This window comes from Rattus norvegicus, chromosome 5, assembly GCF_036323735.1.
Source record: "Rattus norvegicus strain BN/NHsdMcwi chromosome 5, GRCr8, whole genome shotgun sequence".
NCBI classification, from domain to species: domain Eukaryota; kingdom Metazoa; phylum Chordata; class Mammalia; order Rodentia; family Muridae; genus Rattus; species Rattus norvegicus.
Window position 1 is genome coordinate 157,868,601 of NC_086023.1, and position 17,449 is coordinate 157,886,049.

At 52.2% G+C, this 17,449-nt stretch overlaps 1 long non-coding RNA gene across 1 annotated transcript; it reads left to right on the forward strand.

Annotated features, from left to right (window-relative positions):
* Positions 1-8,158: 8,158 nt before the first annotated feature.
* LOC134487088 (uncharacterized) lies at positions 8,159-11,286 on the forward strand. The gene is made up of 2 exons (XR_010066802.1): positions 8,159-8,245; positions 10,043-11,286. It is a non-coding gene; the product is annotated as an uncharacterized LOC134487088 (long non-coding RNA).
* Positions 11,287-17,449: the final 6,163 nt, after the last annotated feature.

Below are 17,449 nucleotides of genomic sequence, written 5' to 3' on the forward strand. Positions count from 1 at the left end.
CCTACTGCATCCTTCGTCCAAGCCACGTCTGTCCCTTCTGCCCCAGCCCAGCATCTGTCAGGGCTCTATCCACCTCCCACCTGGAGCAGCAGTGTGTGGAAGTGGGGTGGGGGATACAACCCTCAGTGCTTCCTTCAAGAGCAAACAGCTCCCTGACGTCCGCAGCCCATTACCGAGGTAATTCTGTCTCCGTCGTCTTTCTCATTACACGAGAAGCCGTGTTATTATTATTATTTATCATTTATATGAGACGACGGGCCTGTGCCCTTTCCTCATTGCTCCCTACAGGCCTGCACTGGGTTCCAGCACTCACTCCCCCCACCTTGTCACCTGCTGCCTTGACAGCTCCTTCCTGCTGCCTCCACCCCGACCCACGTGGCCAGAGCTGCAGAGGTGTGTGTGTGTGTGTGTGTGTGTGTGTGTGTGTGTGTGTGTGTGTGAGCCCTCTCCTCTGTCACCGGGATGCTAGCGAAGGTCACTGAGCATCTGTACCACCCACTAAAGGTCACATGCCCACATGAGGAGCCGCTAGGAACCAGGAGTGAGAACAGGTTCATTTGCCCATGGCAGGTAAGGAAACTGAGGCACAGAGATACAAGAAGCTTGGATGTCAATTCCTACATCAGGAGAGAGTGCTCAGGGCCCAAGCAGCCCTCTGGGCCCATAAAGAAATGGGGAAGATTCTCATGCTGTATGTGGCAAGCTTCAGGAATGATCCCTGAGCTAGGGGACAGGCCATGAGCTTGGGGACCAACGCTGCCCACCTTGGTCCAGGTAAGGCTCAGAAAAAGCCCCTCTGTCTTCTTGACTTCTCTTCATGGCTGGGGAGCGGGTCTCATAGTCCCCGCCGCCTGCAGAGATAAGTGAAGTAATAAAACGGATATGAATAACAACACTAGGCCGTTCTGCTCTCGGTGCCCCGCGGGAAGGGACTCACAGTGGCTAGTTATGTGAGCTTCGCCAGCTCATCATCTATGCGTGGCTTCAGGTCAGATGTCCCCAAAGACACAGCACCCGGGTGTATGGAAGGTCACCAGTAAATCGATGGCCAGCCTCATGGTGAGCGGCCCTTGGGATCCACTAAGGAGTGCCCCGGGGCTCCTTCCCTCAGCCAGTGGACATGAGGCTCACGGTCTTGCAGGACACTGCTATGTATAGCATGAGATGGGGGGTGAGCCGGCGGGGGGGGGGGGCAGTCTGCGTGAGGGAGACGGACAGGAATCAGGAGAGCGAACAGTCACGGCAGTTTCCAGTCAAGATGCAGGCCACGGAGACCGGTGGGCGGATGCACCGGTGCACGGATGTGGGTCTCCCTGATCTATTAATCAGGGTGCTGTGCCAGATGCCTGCTGAGCCCTGCCCTGCTCAAGTAGTCACTGCTGAGGTTTCCCTGGCAACTCCTGTGGAGGTCAAGAGAGACACCCCTCTCCTGAAACCCCTGTGACCAGGCAGACAGACAAAAACACTTCCCTCAACAACATGCAAGATCACGTGCATGTGCATGCCCCCCCAACCCCCACGCGCACACTCGAAACGTCACCCTTCCTGTGGGATTTGGGGGCTGCCTTTTAAAACCTTCATACGTGGAAAGACCAGGCTTGATGATGCATACCCGTGGTCCTAGCACTATGCCTGAGGTAGGAGAATCTTGAATTGGAGGCCAGCCTGGGTCACCTAGTAAGATCTCACCTCAAAAAACCAAAACTTCATAAATAAAGCAAACCCTGGCACTGCAGACCCTGGACTCAGCCTGGTCAGAAGATGGCGAATGTGAGCAGACATGCGCAGACTCAGTCATTAGCGATCTCTGTGCACGCAACACAGGGGAGTGCTCGGACCAGCAGAATGCACCTCAGCCAGAGGCAATCAGGGAAGACTACTCTGGGGAGGTGACTTTTGGAGCTAGAAGGTTGATGTGATGGCCCGTCTTCACCCTCAGCCTGACTGTATTTAGAACCACCTAGGAGATACTCCTCTGGCTGTGTCTTTGAGGGTGTTTCCAGGAAGGTGTAACTGAGGGTGGCGCCATCTTGTGGGCAGAGAACCTGGAGTGAATGAGAGAGAGAGAGAGAGAGAGAGAGAGAGAGAGAGAGAGAGAGAGAGAGAGAGAGAGCGCATCCACTCTGCTACCCAGCTGAGCATAAACATGACCGGCCACCTCACTGTCCGGCCATCTCACTGTCCCACCACCAAGCTTTCCTGCCACAGTGGATTGTGCACCCTCAAACCGTGAACCAGAACACACCCTTCCTTCCTGAAGGTGTTTTCTTTGGTATTTCACTGCAGCACAGAGGAAGTAACTAATACCCCAGAGTCCCTCAGGGTTCCTATTCTAATCCTTCTACACACACACACACACACACACACACACACACACACACACACACTCTTCCCATTTCCCATTTCCCATGCTTGTCCCTCAGTGTGTGACCAACTCTCCTGTCCCCAGTGCATGTGCCTTTCTTGTGAAAGATCCTGCATGGACAAGGGTGGTGGGGGAGCTCTTCTTGAACTCTCCTCATAGAGCCAGGTGACCTCTATCTCAGGGAAGATATCTGTGAAGTCTTTAGTGGCATCAGAAACTCTCTGCCAGGTGACAAGGACTGACTAAACATTGACAGAACAAGACTTCCAAGACTTGGAAGGTTCGTCCTCCCCAGGGATCTGCTTTGAGCAGACCTGGCACTCAGTGCCAGCAACTGTCACTGTGGCTCTCTTCTCTCATCATGGACAGCCCCTGTGGCTCGAATGAGAATGGCCTCCATAGGCTGATATGTTCGAATGCTTGATCTTCAATTAGTAGAACTATTTGGGAAGGATTAAGAGGTGTGGCCTTTTTGGAAGAAGTCTGTCACTGGGGCGGGCTTTGAGGTTTCAAAAGCTCATGCCATGTCCGGTCTTTCCCTTTTTGTCTGCTGCCTGTGGATCAAGGTGTAAGCTCTTACCCCATCCTCCAAACCTCTGCTTAAATCCTTCCTTCCATAGGTTGACTTGGTCGTGATGTCCAATGATGAGCACTGTCTGGCTTCACTGCTGGCTTGTGGCTCCGTGCTTCTGAGAGTGACGCTTTGCCTCCTAGGGTCACAATTGCAGTTACTACCCTCACCCCAACATCATAACATCACCCCATATTCTCTCACATCAGTCGTATAGAGAAACCCCTGGCTCTGGCCACTTTGGCCACATGGCCCTGGGCCAGGGAGTGGACGGCTTGTGTCTGGTCCTCTGTCATATGCTGGGAGTATCTGGTCTGATCACAGCCCTTGAAGGATTTGATCTCACCAAGGTGGGGGCAACCACGGGAGACTGATGCTTTATCCTCTACCCTGACTGCATTCCAGGACCCTGAGCCCTGAGACCCCTGCAGCAGTGGGAGTCCTGGGATCCCAGCTTCCATGGGCCTACAACACTGCTGTACCAACTCCACTGTCTTCCCTTCCAGATTCTTTTTTTTTTTTTTTTGGTTCTTTTTTTGGAGCTGGGGACCGAACCCAGGGCCTTGCGCTTCCTAGGCAAGCGCTCTACCACTGAGCTAAATCCCCACCCCCCCTTCCAGATTCTTGAGGGAGGCCTGTGGCTTTTCATCTACCTCCCAGCTGGATTTTCCCAGCCTGGCTTCGACACACACACAGAGCCTGGGGAATGACAAGAAGACACTGGACATCAGACCCCTGCAGGTTTGCTGGCCTTGGTACTGCCCTCCTGGAGAAATGTCTTGCCTCGTGGAGAGGCTGTTCCTGGCAGAGAGTGGCCTTGTATCAGAGGGGACAGGAGGTTGCTTTCTAGCCTGCTTGCTGCCCAGCTGCCCGGGCCTCTCATGTGTCCTGTGAGATTCCATTTCTAGATATTTCCCGGGGACGCTGGGCTCTTTTTTTCTTTATCTATTTTCCCTTCTTTTTCTGATGAGCTGGTGTAAGGAGCGCCTGCCCTCACAGTAGGTAAGGGCTGGGGTCAGGCCGCCACCCTGCTGCATTCATTTCTGGTCTTACACGGGTGGCTGATGACATGCCTGAGGACCGTGGCCACTTTCCTCCACTGTCCTGTTACCCAGCAGTCCAGAGGTCTCCAGGGGCTATGGCTGCTGTGCCTGGGTAACCCAGACCCTCAATCTTTCCCTCCACCTCCCTCCCTTCCATCGTCAAGGTTGCTCTAGACCAGTCCCATCCAAATGGCACCATCCTATGGGGTCTCTCAGGACTGCCTGTCCTTTCCATTGACTGCTGACATAACCCAGGAGCACAGCTAAACCCCCAGGGCAGGGGTGGTGTCCTGGCAGGGTCATCAGTCACCCCTGATCACCTATGGCATCCATCCTGGAGGGGACTACAGGCAGACAGAGCCAGACACTGCCCCCAGGGAACCTGAATGGAATTGGAGGAGGGGAGGGGAACACACAAAAATCACCACAGGCCATGCTAACAGCTATCAAGACAGCAGAAAGAAGAACAGCCAGGAGCCTGAGGCAGGGACAGACGGGCAAGTAGAGAGCATCTCCTCTAGGGACCAGCCTGATGGATGAAACCCTAGGGTGAGCATTGCTATGGGCGGTGCCTGAGGCCCTGTGGAAAGGGAGGAAGAGAAAGGGCAGGGGTGTGGCAGACTTGCATTTCACCCCTCATGGGCTGTGACATTCCCGAGTGACACTGTGAGGGCAGAGCACATGATGAATCTCCAGCACCAAGGCTGTTGGGATCCTGATGTATCGGAGCACTGCCAGAGGCTTGGCTGTCATCCTTGACCAGCAAGGATGGACTTGGTTGGAGAGGAACAGACTTTTCTATCCTCCATAAGGTTCATTATTTCTGGATATGGTTCAGTCTGCCCTGACAGTGCTGGGCCTGTCCCTTGGAGGTCAAGCCTTCTGCTTTCCCAGGGTGGGCGCTGGCCCCTTCCCACCTCTCCCTTGTGCCCTGTCTCTCTACCCTACCAGTTGGCGATCCCTTCTGTGGTCCCATCTGCTTCCTGGCTGGCACAGGAGGCATCTGCTGGTCAGTCAGGCACTGTGTCTTCTTATAGAAGACCCCCGCTGATTGCCCGTGAGGTGTGATTTCAATGAGAACATCCCTTTTGGAGGAGAGGTTTCTGGCTGGGATCCCACTCAGTTTCTCAGCTCTGTTCTCCGGCAAGTCTCTGCTGCTCTGAGATTAAGTTTTCTTGGCTGAAAAATGGGTGGTTTTCACCCATTTTTGGACCACGATGGGACTTCAGTCTCTAACGCAACATGGAGAGCAGGCAGGGCCCAGGCAGAGCCGGAGAAGCCCTGTGAGAGAAGCTGGCAGCCTTGCAATGTCTCAGAAGTCGTTCTGATCTCCCAGCCCACCCACTGCCAATCCAAGAGGCTGATGGGGAGACCTGGGTCTTAATTACTGTGGAGGGGATGGAGTGAGGATGTGGGCTTCTCCATCCTTGGCGGGTCTTTAATGAAGCTTTTAGTGTGCTTAAAAAAATAAATGAAAAGAAAAATTTTTGAAAGCCCCTTTTAAAGTTTTTGGCAGGCCTGATTAGTGATTTTGAAAACCTTAAGCCATACGTTGCTCAGCCAACCCCCTCGACAGCTGGTGAGCAGAGGCAGCCACACAGCCCTCCGACCTGGCCTTTCCCCTTTTCAGCAGACTAGGTGGTCCGCTGGCTCAAGCCACCATGACCCCATCCCCCTCCTGAGCTGTCCTGCAGATGCAGCCATGCCAACCAGGCAGATGGTCATGGTGAACTTCAGGGTTCGACTAGCCTCTTGCGGAACTCTGAAAGCGCTCGTGGAAGAGGACCCAGGAGGAACTGGATGGATTTGGGGGTGTGGAGGCAGGGGGACTGAAGATCTCCCTCAAACAATGAAGAGCTCTCGGGGTCCATCTGACTACATGGCCTCAGCTCAGACATCGTCCCTAGGAGGAATTCTCCATGAAGTTCTAAGAGCCCAGATTGGGGACGGGCAGATCTGGAATCAAACCCGGAGATGGCACCCTTTCAGCTGGGAAGCTTTTACAGTCAAGAACTTCTCCAAAACTCTGCTGCAATGTCTAAAAGTTGGGGACAATTAGACCGGCCTCACAGGACTGTTGTTAGCTACAGTTGAATAGGTAAAGTGCCCAGCACACAGTAGGTAGTCCTCCCCTTCAGCTCCTAACATGACTCTTTCTCCTAGCAGGAGCCACGCAAAAGGTCAGTCTCATAAGCAGGGGAGGGAAAGCCTCAGATCGGACTTGCATAGAGAAGAATAAAGTTTTGAGGAAACTGTGTTGTGAGTCCCTAATGAGATTGAGGACCCCCACCCTCCAGGAATCCTGGGTTGTCACCAACCACAGAGAGTAGAATTGATGGCGGATGGGAGCTCCTTATACTCTATGATGCTCTGAGCACATCCACATTTACACAGTGGTAACTCATTTGGGTCAAGACAATGACCAAGGGATCTGGGTATACAACCAGCCTGCAGGGTAGCTGACTGTGGCGTCCGGAAGAGCTTGGTGGAAGGAGTTCTGGGAAGGAGTAGAGATGAACTGGATGCAGGCGAGAGACGTTCTGTTCTTCACACACCCATCGTGAGGAGGCAGAGGCCACCGAGTGCTGTCTGATGGTTGTCATAGTCCACTGAGGTGAGGTGGTCACTCGGTGGCTTCGACGGCTAGAGGTGACTATGGCTCAGAGATGACCGTGGCTGGGGTGACTGTGACTAAGGGTGACTATGTCTTGGGGCAACCCTGGGTGGAGGCCTCTTTTGCTCAGGGCCTGGGGTCAGGCAGACTCCGAGTCTCTGGGGGAGAGGAGGGAACAGAGGGAGGGAGAAAAGTGCATCACCATGGTGGTATCTGTAAATCCATCTCTTTCTGTCACAAGGCTGCCCCAAAGTCACTCCTCCTCTAATCGCAGCGATTGGTTGGTGAGGCCCATGTGACCCAAGCTGGCCAATGGACATCCAGGAAAGTGAATAACTGACATGAGCAGGCAACCTCTAGAAAGGAGGAATGCCATGTGTTGTAGTCTGAGTAACAACACCCCCCAACCCCCGCCCACCGTGTTCGTACACAGGGTATCAGGGAAGTAAATGTGTTTTGCAATGGATGAATCCACCCTGGATTCATATGTCAGCAATACTGGAGGTCTTACTGAAAGGATCAGGTCATTAGGGTACGTCCCTTCCTCTCTGCTTCCGGACATGTTGAGGTGAGCAATTTCCATAGTACATTCCTACCCACCATGCCTTTTCCCCACCTCAGCCCGCAGCCCTGAACAGATCCTCAGAAGCCATGAACTCAAGCGGATCCTTCTCCTTTTAAATTGTGATGAGAAGTTTGACCAACAAGCTCTCTCATCAGGAGGCTGCGGCTGAGGCTTAGGGGAACTGGCAGCCATCTTGCTACCAGGAAGAGAGAGCAGGAGACAAAGTTCACACAGAGGCAGGCACAGCCAAATGATGGAAACAAATGTTGTTTGAATATCCTTTAGGAGCCAATTATACAAATAATGTACATACGTCTGTCTGTTATCCTGGATCCAGCCAGACCTGAAGCTGTCACCTGAATGTATGCACCTACCAGAACACACATCTAAATGGCTCGTGGAGGTGCCTTAAAAAAGTCTTTCTGCCACTTGCTCTCTGTGAGGAGGGGCTGAGTTTACCAAGATCTCCCCCCTCCCATGACCTAGCAGAGGGAGCCATTTTTCTAAGAACAACGGGGGTCACGAACATGTTGAGGGCCCCCCACCCCAGGCCTTGGTGTTGGGGCTGTGAGCTAAGCTGTCCCTTAAGCCACTGGGAGGCAGGGGGACTTCTTTGTGTAAGCAGAACGGAGTTCTGTAAGTCAGGGCAGGGGGTAGGTGAATGGGCTTCACCTCACCACAGCCTGGGTGGTTTCAGCAGGCCTGATGTCCCCTCCCCCATCCCGGCTCCATCTCACTGGGTTGCGCTGAGCCAGGCCTCCCCAGGAGAGAGAAGGGTGCACCCTGATTGTCGTTATTATTACCAGTTCATTAAAAAATAAGTCTTCTGAGATTATTAGCGGCTCCAGCAAGGACACACAGATGGCTCCCCTGCGGGGTCCTGCCAGGGCACTGGAGCTGAACATTTGCATCTAGGCAGTGCCCTTCTTCAGAGGATGAGTCATAGGGGGCTCGGCCTGGGAGATCTCGAAGAGTCATCAGGCCTTGCCTAAGACCCAGAGGGAGGCATAGCTCAGGTTGCCTCGGCTGAAGCGAGCCATGGGAGAAACCAGCCCCCAGCCAGCAAGCATGTCCCAGCAGACTCGAGGTAGGAGGGACGAGGCCCACACTGGCTTTTTCAGACATTTTGTGGCTGTTCTGTTGTCCCTAGGTGGCCTATGGGGAAGTCAGAGGTAGAAGTATGGTATGATGAGAGACCCAGGACCCTCTCCCCTCACCCAGAAGTCCAACCTGGCTTCTTGGCACCCAGCTGGAGACTGGAGAGTCACTGGTGAACCCTCATGGGGCTCATACCCTAACCCCTTGTGTACCTCATAGAGGGGCAGGTTAACCACCCACCATCTCCTGGGTTCCCCTTAAGCTAGAATCCAGAAGCAAATACGGACCCACCCATAATAGTGATTTCTTACTTCCAAAGGCTACATGTTGTGGGGTCCCCTGAGGCTCCCCAGGATAAGTACCCCTGTGATAGGCTAGATGTTTAATGTTCCTCTGAGTTACTGTGTTAATTAATGGCTTGTTTCTAGCCTGGGTCCTTAAGAGGTGGGAGTCTGAGGTATTTTGTGATGGTGGTGGAAGTTGGCCCACATAACCCACTGCCCCTGAACATGAGCCTTCCATGGGGCTAGTGGCTGACTGTCCTCTCGGGGAACTGTTTGTCTTGAGTCCTTCACGTGCCTTGAAAACCAGCCTGTGGGTGGACTAGAACAAGTAAAGGGGACATTCCGGTTCTAGGGACCGGCATTTTGAGTCGTGTCATTCTGTGACAGGAACAAGGTTTGCTGACCCTCGCTTTCCCTTCCTCTACTGAGAATGCTTCTTGGTTGTATAAAACCACTTCGGTGTGGTCATTTCTCCCCACAGAGAGGTGGCCCTGGTTCTGCAGCCTCAAATGGGGGGCAGGGACAGACATACAGACAGATTGAGCTGGGAGGAAGTTGTTCACTGCTCTACACCATCAGGAAATGGGCAACAGGAAGGGTAGCACCTCAGAGCCTGGCACAGACATCAGTGTATGTAGAGATGGTGATGATGTCATCCTGTCCCCATCCCTGTGGACTGCAGTGTTTGCTGCCATAGGACTCCAGTGGCTCAGTTCCCAGCTTTGTATTCCTGGGGTCCAGCAGTGGGTGAGGGCACATTATCTCATTACAACCAGACCAGCAGGGCCCAGGGAAAGAGAAAAGCTCAGGAAAGATCTAGATTGCAGGCCTCCTGGGAGAACAAGGAACTTGGAGCATCCGGGGTACCTCAGCCTGCTAGTGATAAGTAGGTTCAAGGTGCAGACCCCACCAGTGAGGTGCCCACTTCTCCCCAGGGCATTGCTACAGAAACCTTGATGGAAATGATCGTTTTCTCCAGACCTAAGGGTTCCTCGCAGCTCCTCACACCCGTGGCCCCACCCCACCCACCTCCAGCCTTGGCAGAGGCCACTAGGGTGCACCACAGTGAGCTCACCCATTGGGAGACCTAATTCAAGTCTGATTCCGCCATTTCTAGCAGTGAGTTCTGGCAAACTCTCCAGCAGCCCTGGGCAGTGTCAATCCCTGCACAATGGGAGCAGAACCCCACCTCTGTCCCCCAACATGGTCCCTGGCTTGTTCTGAAAGTCAGTCAGAAACCTGCAGAGGCAGGAACAAGGAACAGGGCAGTACACACTCCTTGCTCACTTCTATTTCCACTGACACTTGGGCCCGTACTGTTTCTCCTGGACCAGGCCCACTCTGTGATCTCACCCTCACCCTGCTGCTCCCCACCCCACCCCCAGCCCTTCTCCCAGCATCTGCTGTTTCCATGACACCCTTGGCTGGGGAGCTAATTTTAATGAGCAAGATTGATTAACACGCAATTACTACTTTTCTTCTCTGTCCCTTTTGTCTTTTAGAAATGGAAACAAAGGACATTCTGGAACTTGAGTCAAACATTTACCAAATTAATTCTCGAGAAAATGTTTGAGATTCCAGGGGCTGGTGGCTATTTTTTTTCCTTCTTCTTCTTCTTCTTTCTTAACTACGCTACATCAGGAAGTAATTGCCTGATTAAGGGACACAGAGCTTGGAGAGTGACACATTTTTTAAAATTAGAACGCCCCTGCCAACAGACATGTACGCCGCGGGTTGTCTCTTCCTCAAGCAACTCGACCCTAAACGAGAAACAGCAGCGATGGAAAAAGACAAGGAAGGGAGTGACCTCCTGACCTCCAAGGCCCCAGCTGCTCCCCGACACATGTACCTTCGTTTGTGTAAACCAGGGCTCATGGGAAGATGTCAATTCCAAGCCCCGAGAGTGGGGAGCACACCGCAGGCAGGGCAGTAGGACTACAGGGCTCCTATGACCTGGGTGCCACCATCCGGGCCAGCAGATGACAGGACCCACAGGGAAATAATAAAGTGACCATAGAGAAAATTATTGTGGGAGACCAAAGAAAGAGCGAGTTGCAGCTATTCCTGTTCTACAGTGTGACAGCTGCCAGCACGCACCCCTTATCAGTCTTCAAACTCCCTAGACCTCATGCAGCAGCCTCTTTTGCACCAAAAAGGCCCTTCTGAGGACTGAAGAGACTGTACCCCTCCCTCCAGGCCATTGCCTAACCAGCTTCTCCGTCAGCACCGGGGGCGTTGAGACTGTTTCTTTTCCGAGTGTTGGTGTCTGTGTGTGTTGTCTCTAAGCTGCAAGGGCCGTACCAGCTGCCTTGTTCTCTGTTCTACCATTTGGAGCAGGCCTAGTATGGTTTTGTTCATAGTAAACATTTGCCGGTGAAAGGATAGATGGATGGGTGGATAGAAAGGTGAACGGAGGAGTGGAGATTGGTAGGTGAATGTGTGGGTAGATGGGTATGGTGGTTTGAATATACTCACCCAGGGAGTGGTACTATTAGGAGGCGTGGCCTTGTTGGAGTGGGTATGGCCTTGTTGGAGTGGCTGTGGCCTTGTTGGAGTAGGTGTGTCATTGTGGGCTTTAAGACCCTCACACTAGTTGCCTGGAAGCCAGTATTCTGCTAGCAGCCTTCAGATGAAGATGTAGAACTCTCAGCTCCTGCCTGGACACTGCCATGTTCCCGCCTTGATGATAATGGACTGAACCTCTGAACCTGTAAACCATCCCAAACTAAACATTGTTTTTATAAGACTTGCTGTGGTCATGGTGTCTGTTCACAGCAGTAAAGCCCTAACTAAGACAATGGGTGAGCCAATGGGAAGATGGATGGGTGGATGGGTGGATGAGTAGATGGGTAGATGGGTAGACAGACAGGTAAAGGTAGAAAAGGGATGAAGAATGGATAAATCATGGGTGGATGGATATATGGATGGTGGATGGATAGACAGATAAATAAGTGGGTAATTGGTGGGACGGGTGGGTAGATGGACAGATAAGTGAATGAGTGGGCAAAGAGCTGATGGATAATGGGTGGATGGGCATGGACGGATCTGTGAATGGATGGATGGATGGATGGATGGATGGATGGATGGATGGATGGATGGATGGATAGGTGAATGGGCAGATGGACGGATCCATGAATGGATGGATGGATGGGTAGATGAACAGTGGCTAAATAGGGGGTGATGGGTAGATAGACAGGTGTGTGGAAGGATGGCTGGACAGACAGGTGGCTGAGTAGATGGATGTGTGGGTACATGGAAGGATGGTGGGTACATCGGCAGGAGAGTGGGTAGATGGATGGATGATGGTTAGAAGGGCAGAAGGGTGGGTGGGCAAGTGGGTGGGTAGGTGAATGGTGGAAGGAGAGTAACTGAAGTGTAGCTGCCCACTCACTGTCTCACAAAGAGCGCTGCTCTTCTCTCCTTGGGTTCCTGTCCTTAGCTATTCCTGGTGCAGGTTAGAGGTGGAGTGGGTCAGACTGGATGCCCAGAGAAAGAGTTCTGACCTTGACAATGACCACAGTGGAGTGACCACCCCCCTATGCATCTCCTGAAGGATTTGGGTGGAGATCTGGGCCACCCCACCCGCATCTATCCAAGATGCGACCAAAGAAGCCGGTCACAGGGACCTCAGGGCCGTGAGTCCATCCATTTGCATAAAGTGTCTGGGACAGAAGACTCTGCTCAGACAAAGCTGGAAGCCAATCCGTGGGTGTCAGGGCCCCGGGGACGGGGACAGGAGGGTGACAGCTAAGCACTGCAGAGTTTATTTTTGGAGGGTTAGTTAGAATCTTCTAAAACTGACTGCAGTGATGGTTTCCCAACGTGGTGAATATACTAAAAATTACTGAGTTGTAAATATATAAAAAGTTAAAAATTAAAATGTCAGCCCGGCTTAATGAGCTAGAAATGAGTGATTAGGGCTCCTGAGCCTGGGAGCCGTCTCCAGTCAGCAGCCACCCTTGTCCTCATGTGAGCTACTCAGGGCCTTAGAAGGCACGAGAGGGGACTGAGGGTCGAGTTCAGATCCTGGGCCCCTCTATGGAGACAAAACAGGTCCATTTCTTGGCCTCTTTGACAAAGTGCCTCTCTCCCTGTCACTTCCTTCTCAAGGCTGATTTGCAATTCCCTGTGATGGGAAAAGTGTCTCCTATCTGGCCAAGTTCCAAGCTGGCCTCTCTTCAGGAAGTGTGGGAGGCCTGACTCAAGGCTGTCTGCTAACACCAGAGGCTGACCCTAACCACTCCTTCCCAGCTCCCTCCATGGGAAAGGCTCTGCCTCAGGACCTTAGTGCAAGCTCACCCCTCCCCACAGATGATCCAGATGTGACAGTCAATCCACTACAATGTAATAAACTAAGACAGAATATTCCAGGCTAGAGAGACAGCTCAGTGGATAAAGTGCGGGACATATAAACCTTAGGAACTGAGTTCAGATTTCCCCAGCTCCCACATAAAACAGTGTACCTGCAAACTCAGAATTGGCAGTGTGGGAACAGGAAGATCATAGTTCTGTTGACAGCCAGCCTTGCCAAAACGGCAGACTCCAGGTTCAGGAAGAAACCCTGTCTCAAAAATTAAAGTCAAGAGAGATTAAGGAAGACACTTTGATGTCAGCCTGTGGCCTCCACATGCACAGGTACATATAGCTTACCCCCAACGCACACTTTCACACACGCATGCGCACACGCACACAGGGATGCACCCACACGCCCACACACATACACAAAATAAAATAGAATGATATCGTGCTCCCATCTCAGATTGAGAAATGCCTAGAAAATCAGCAACTGCGATAGTGTGAGATAGGGTATCTCTAGAGAGGGTCACATAGTGGGGAAGACACAGCCTACATACATGTCGGCACTACCATCCGGTGGGCTAGGACCTAAGAGGAATGAAATAAAACGTGGAAAGGGAAAAGCTCACAGCACAGACTCCCGATCCTCCCCCTACCCTCTCTCCTGGCTGCCGTGCTCCGCCATCTTGGATTCATCAGGTGCGAGCAGAACTGGAATGTGGCGGCCTGGGGTCAGGGTCTGTTGTTATCTCTCCTGACACCCCGGTGCAGGTGACAAGCAAGTGAGTGAGCTGAAGTGGCCTGTCCCTCCATCTCTGCCCTCCACCGGGGATGGAGTGAACTGAGCACAGAGACTCATTCGTTCCCTCTTACAGAAAGTGGGGCGCACATTCAGATAGCTCCACGGCCAGAGGCCAGAGTCCTGGGGCCTTCTATGAAGCCATTTTACAGTGCTGCCTGTAACCACAGATACAAGAAAGGTACTGGAAGCACCCCGGGAGCTGAGAGAGGCACGGTGCATGCCTGAGTCCACAGACCTAGGCTAGCATTTCAGGTTCTGTCGAACAGGGTGGTGTGGTACTCCAGGAAATGTGCGGCGAGCCAGGCTTAAAGAACGCTTCTCACATTCAAGTCCAAAGAGCCCCAGTTCTGAAGCCTGCCTCCGCCTGCAGCGCTCCCACAGCACCGCTGGCCCGCCGGCTGGCTCTGCAGTGAGCACGTTACTCATTTTTCTGGGCTTGTCTCCTTGGCTGTAAAACCGAAATGGAAACCGCTCCCCGCAGGCTGACAGGAGGATTAAACGGGAATCAGACGACACGACACGAAATAACATAAAATAAATTTCAAATAACATAAATTCTGTATAATATATCAACATTATAACTCCCCACACTACAACGTAAGGGAGGAAAATAGAATCTTCCACCCTGGTGTCGGCACTAAAACAGCAAGGAGCAAGGGTCTACCCGGGAGATGCTGAGCCACCCGTGGGATCAGCCTGTTGGAGGGTTGGCACCCAGTAGGTGTCAACACATGACTGCCATCCTGTGGTTAAAACAGCTCCATCCTTCCGGGCAGCAGCAAGATCCTCCTGACATGCAGTGGGGAGTGAGGGCGGGTAGGAAGTATCTTGATTTTGACTCGGTCTGACATGAACCCACAACTGTTGGCACAGGAGACAGGCATCTGTCAGCCTCGTCAGGCAGCTCCTCAGGTTCCCTGACAAACCTCTCTGCACGTGCTCGCCGCTGTCAGCTCCAGTTAAGGCACGGGAATGACAGAACCTGGAGTCAAGCTTGTAAAGTCGGACTGGCAATCTACCCCAGACCCCCACTGGTGACAGCATCTAGGGCCACTGACGAGTCGATCTGGCAAGTGTGTCCTGTGCTGTCTCTGTGCCAGACATGGGGTGGGGTCTACTGTGAACACGGGCTCTCCTGCTGTGCTATGACTACTCCCAGTAGGAGGCAAGGTGACTTTTTCCATAGGGACACCCTCCATTTCCCTGTGTGAGTGTGTGCGTGCGTGCGTGTGTGCATGTGTGCATGCGTGTGTGTGTGTGTGGTGTGCGTGCATGCATGTATGTATATGTATGTATGTGTGTGCGCGTGTGTGTGTGCATGTGTGTGTGTGAGAGAGTATATGTGTGTGTGAGTGTGTGTGTGTGTGTGTGTGTGTGTGTGTGTGTGTGTCAGCAGCTCTTCTACTGTATTCACTGAGGCATGGTCTCTCATTCAGACCAGAGCTCCCCAGTATGGCTAGCACCACACACCAGCTTGCTCTAGGTAATTTTCTGTTTCCCTCTTCCTAGGCTAGAATTTCAGGTTGCCGCCACATACACCCATAAATGCCATATCTATTTATCTGGATTCTGGGGATCCAAACTTTGGTCCTCATGGTTGCTGTGCAAGCCCCCACCAAACCCTCATAAGAACTTTGAATAAGAGAGACTTCTGTCTGCCTTTACCACCAGTGGGTGCCCCCCACCAGGGACAAAACCCATTGTCCCTGCTTATCGGGAAATCAAAGGCAAGATCGGGCAGGATTGGTGCCCCAGTGTGGCCCTGGTGAACTTGCAAGGGACAGAGAAATTGCTGGAGAGACAAATGTCAAGGTGCCAGCATCCAGGGATGCCTATGTTACAACCTCCCACACGGAGAAGGAGGTGTGAGCATACACAAGGAATGTTCAGAGCCAGACTCAACCTAGTGAGCACCTGCTCTTGGGGGCTCACTCTACCACTCCCTTGGTGACAGAACTAATCCATTCGTGGAGATCGAGCCCAGGGACCTTGTCACCTCTTAGTGGTCCCACCTCTCGACATGGTCATTCAGGCCTTAAGCTTAGAGTGCATGGCCACGAGGGCACACATTCTAGCCATAATAGTTGTCGAACCATAGTCTCGGGGACAATCAGTGTTGCAGGAGATTGAGGTAACACTGGGGCAGCCTCTCACACCCAGGACCCGAGCATCTGCAGACACTTAGGTGGGAGAGCATCCTTGCTCACAGGCGCTTGGGGCAGGAGCAGAGGAGGAGAATGACATTGAGACACAAAGCAGATGTTGCTGGTCCTCCCACCAGTGGGAGCCCTCCCTCTGAGAGGGAGGAAGCTGTGTTATCTTCAGAGTTTGTGGGGAAGTGCTTCTGGCACAGGAACAGAGCTGCAAGCATGAGGCTGGAGGGAGGTACGATCTGATCCCAGACTTGTTGACAGGTGAGGGTGTGGGCAGAGGGGTAGGTGGGAGTGGGAAGGGTCTCGGCTCGGTTGGGAAACTCGATTTTGTGGGAATCTTGGTCTGAAATGAAATGAGCCTTTGGGGATGGAATTTAATATTGCCTCAGAGCCTTTGTCTTCATTTAGGGCGACGCGATTGCTTTATCGCGGCTTCTCCCTTCGCCCCAGATACATTTATTTTGAATTTATTCACTTATGAGTCTTGCAACAAGAAGTTGGAATGAGTAAATGCACTCTTTTTTTTTCCTGAGCTACATTAATTTTGGAGGGAGATTTATTCTGTTCGCTGCTCCTCTTATGGTTGCTGACGAGTTGTGGAGGTCCCATTCAGGGCTGAGACCTGGAGGCCCCATTCAGGGTTGAGCTCTGGCTGGTGAGGCTCAAGCTAGTGGGGTGAAAGGCCCAGGCACTCATGGAGGACAAGAGAGTCCCTCATTCCATCTGGAAGGTTGTGATAAAGTGTGGAAATGAGGTCTCCCATGCAGAAGATGTCTTCCTCCAGCACCTCTCATCTACCCTGGCACCTAAGGGTGTCAGAGATAGAATGGGATGCCTGAAAAGCCCTGTTGGAGTTTGGAGTCCCATCCCCAACACCTGTGAACGTCACCATCATTGAAAATGCATCTGCAGATTTGTCCAAGTCAACACAAAGTCATCAAGGTGACCCCTGACCCAATATGGCTTGCATCTTTACAAGAAGAAAATGGAGACATATGCAAAGAAGTCACGTGGTGACAGGCAGGGCTGGAGTGACACAGCTGAGTGGAGGACATGAAGTGTTTTAGTCTACTTTACAATGTTGTAACTCAATGCTCCAAGCTGGGGTACTTCTAAAGAAAAGAGGCTTCTTTAGCTTGGTTTTGGTAGCAGAAAGTCTAAGATCAGGTGGCTATGTCTGCCAGAACCCTCGACTATGTCATGTCATAGTTGGTGGTCTGACAGTAGATCGGCCAGTAAAGCGGATATGTGCACACAGTGGCTTTGTTGTATAACCGTTTCTGATGAGAAACAACTCATTTCAGACCAGGGCTTGAGGCCAGAGATCCTGTATAGCTCCACCAAAGACAGGCATGGCATCATCATGCTGAGGACCAGGCTCCCAGCACATACACCTGCTGGGCAGACTCAGCATTTTGTTTGCCACTGTTTTCTCCCAATTGAAGCCTGACCTATGGAGACTCAAGAAGACAACACAACTCACAAATCTTAGGAAGTTCCTGAAACCTACAAGGTACACAAGGCCTCTCCCCAAGTTTATATCAGCAGTAACAATTGCTGGAAAGAGGAGGCAATCCTAGTGTTCTGTTGTGAACAGACACTGTGACCAAGGCAACTCTTACAAAAAAAAAACATTTAATTGGAACTGGCTTAGAGTT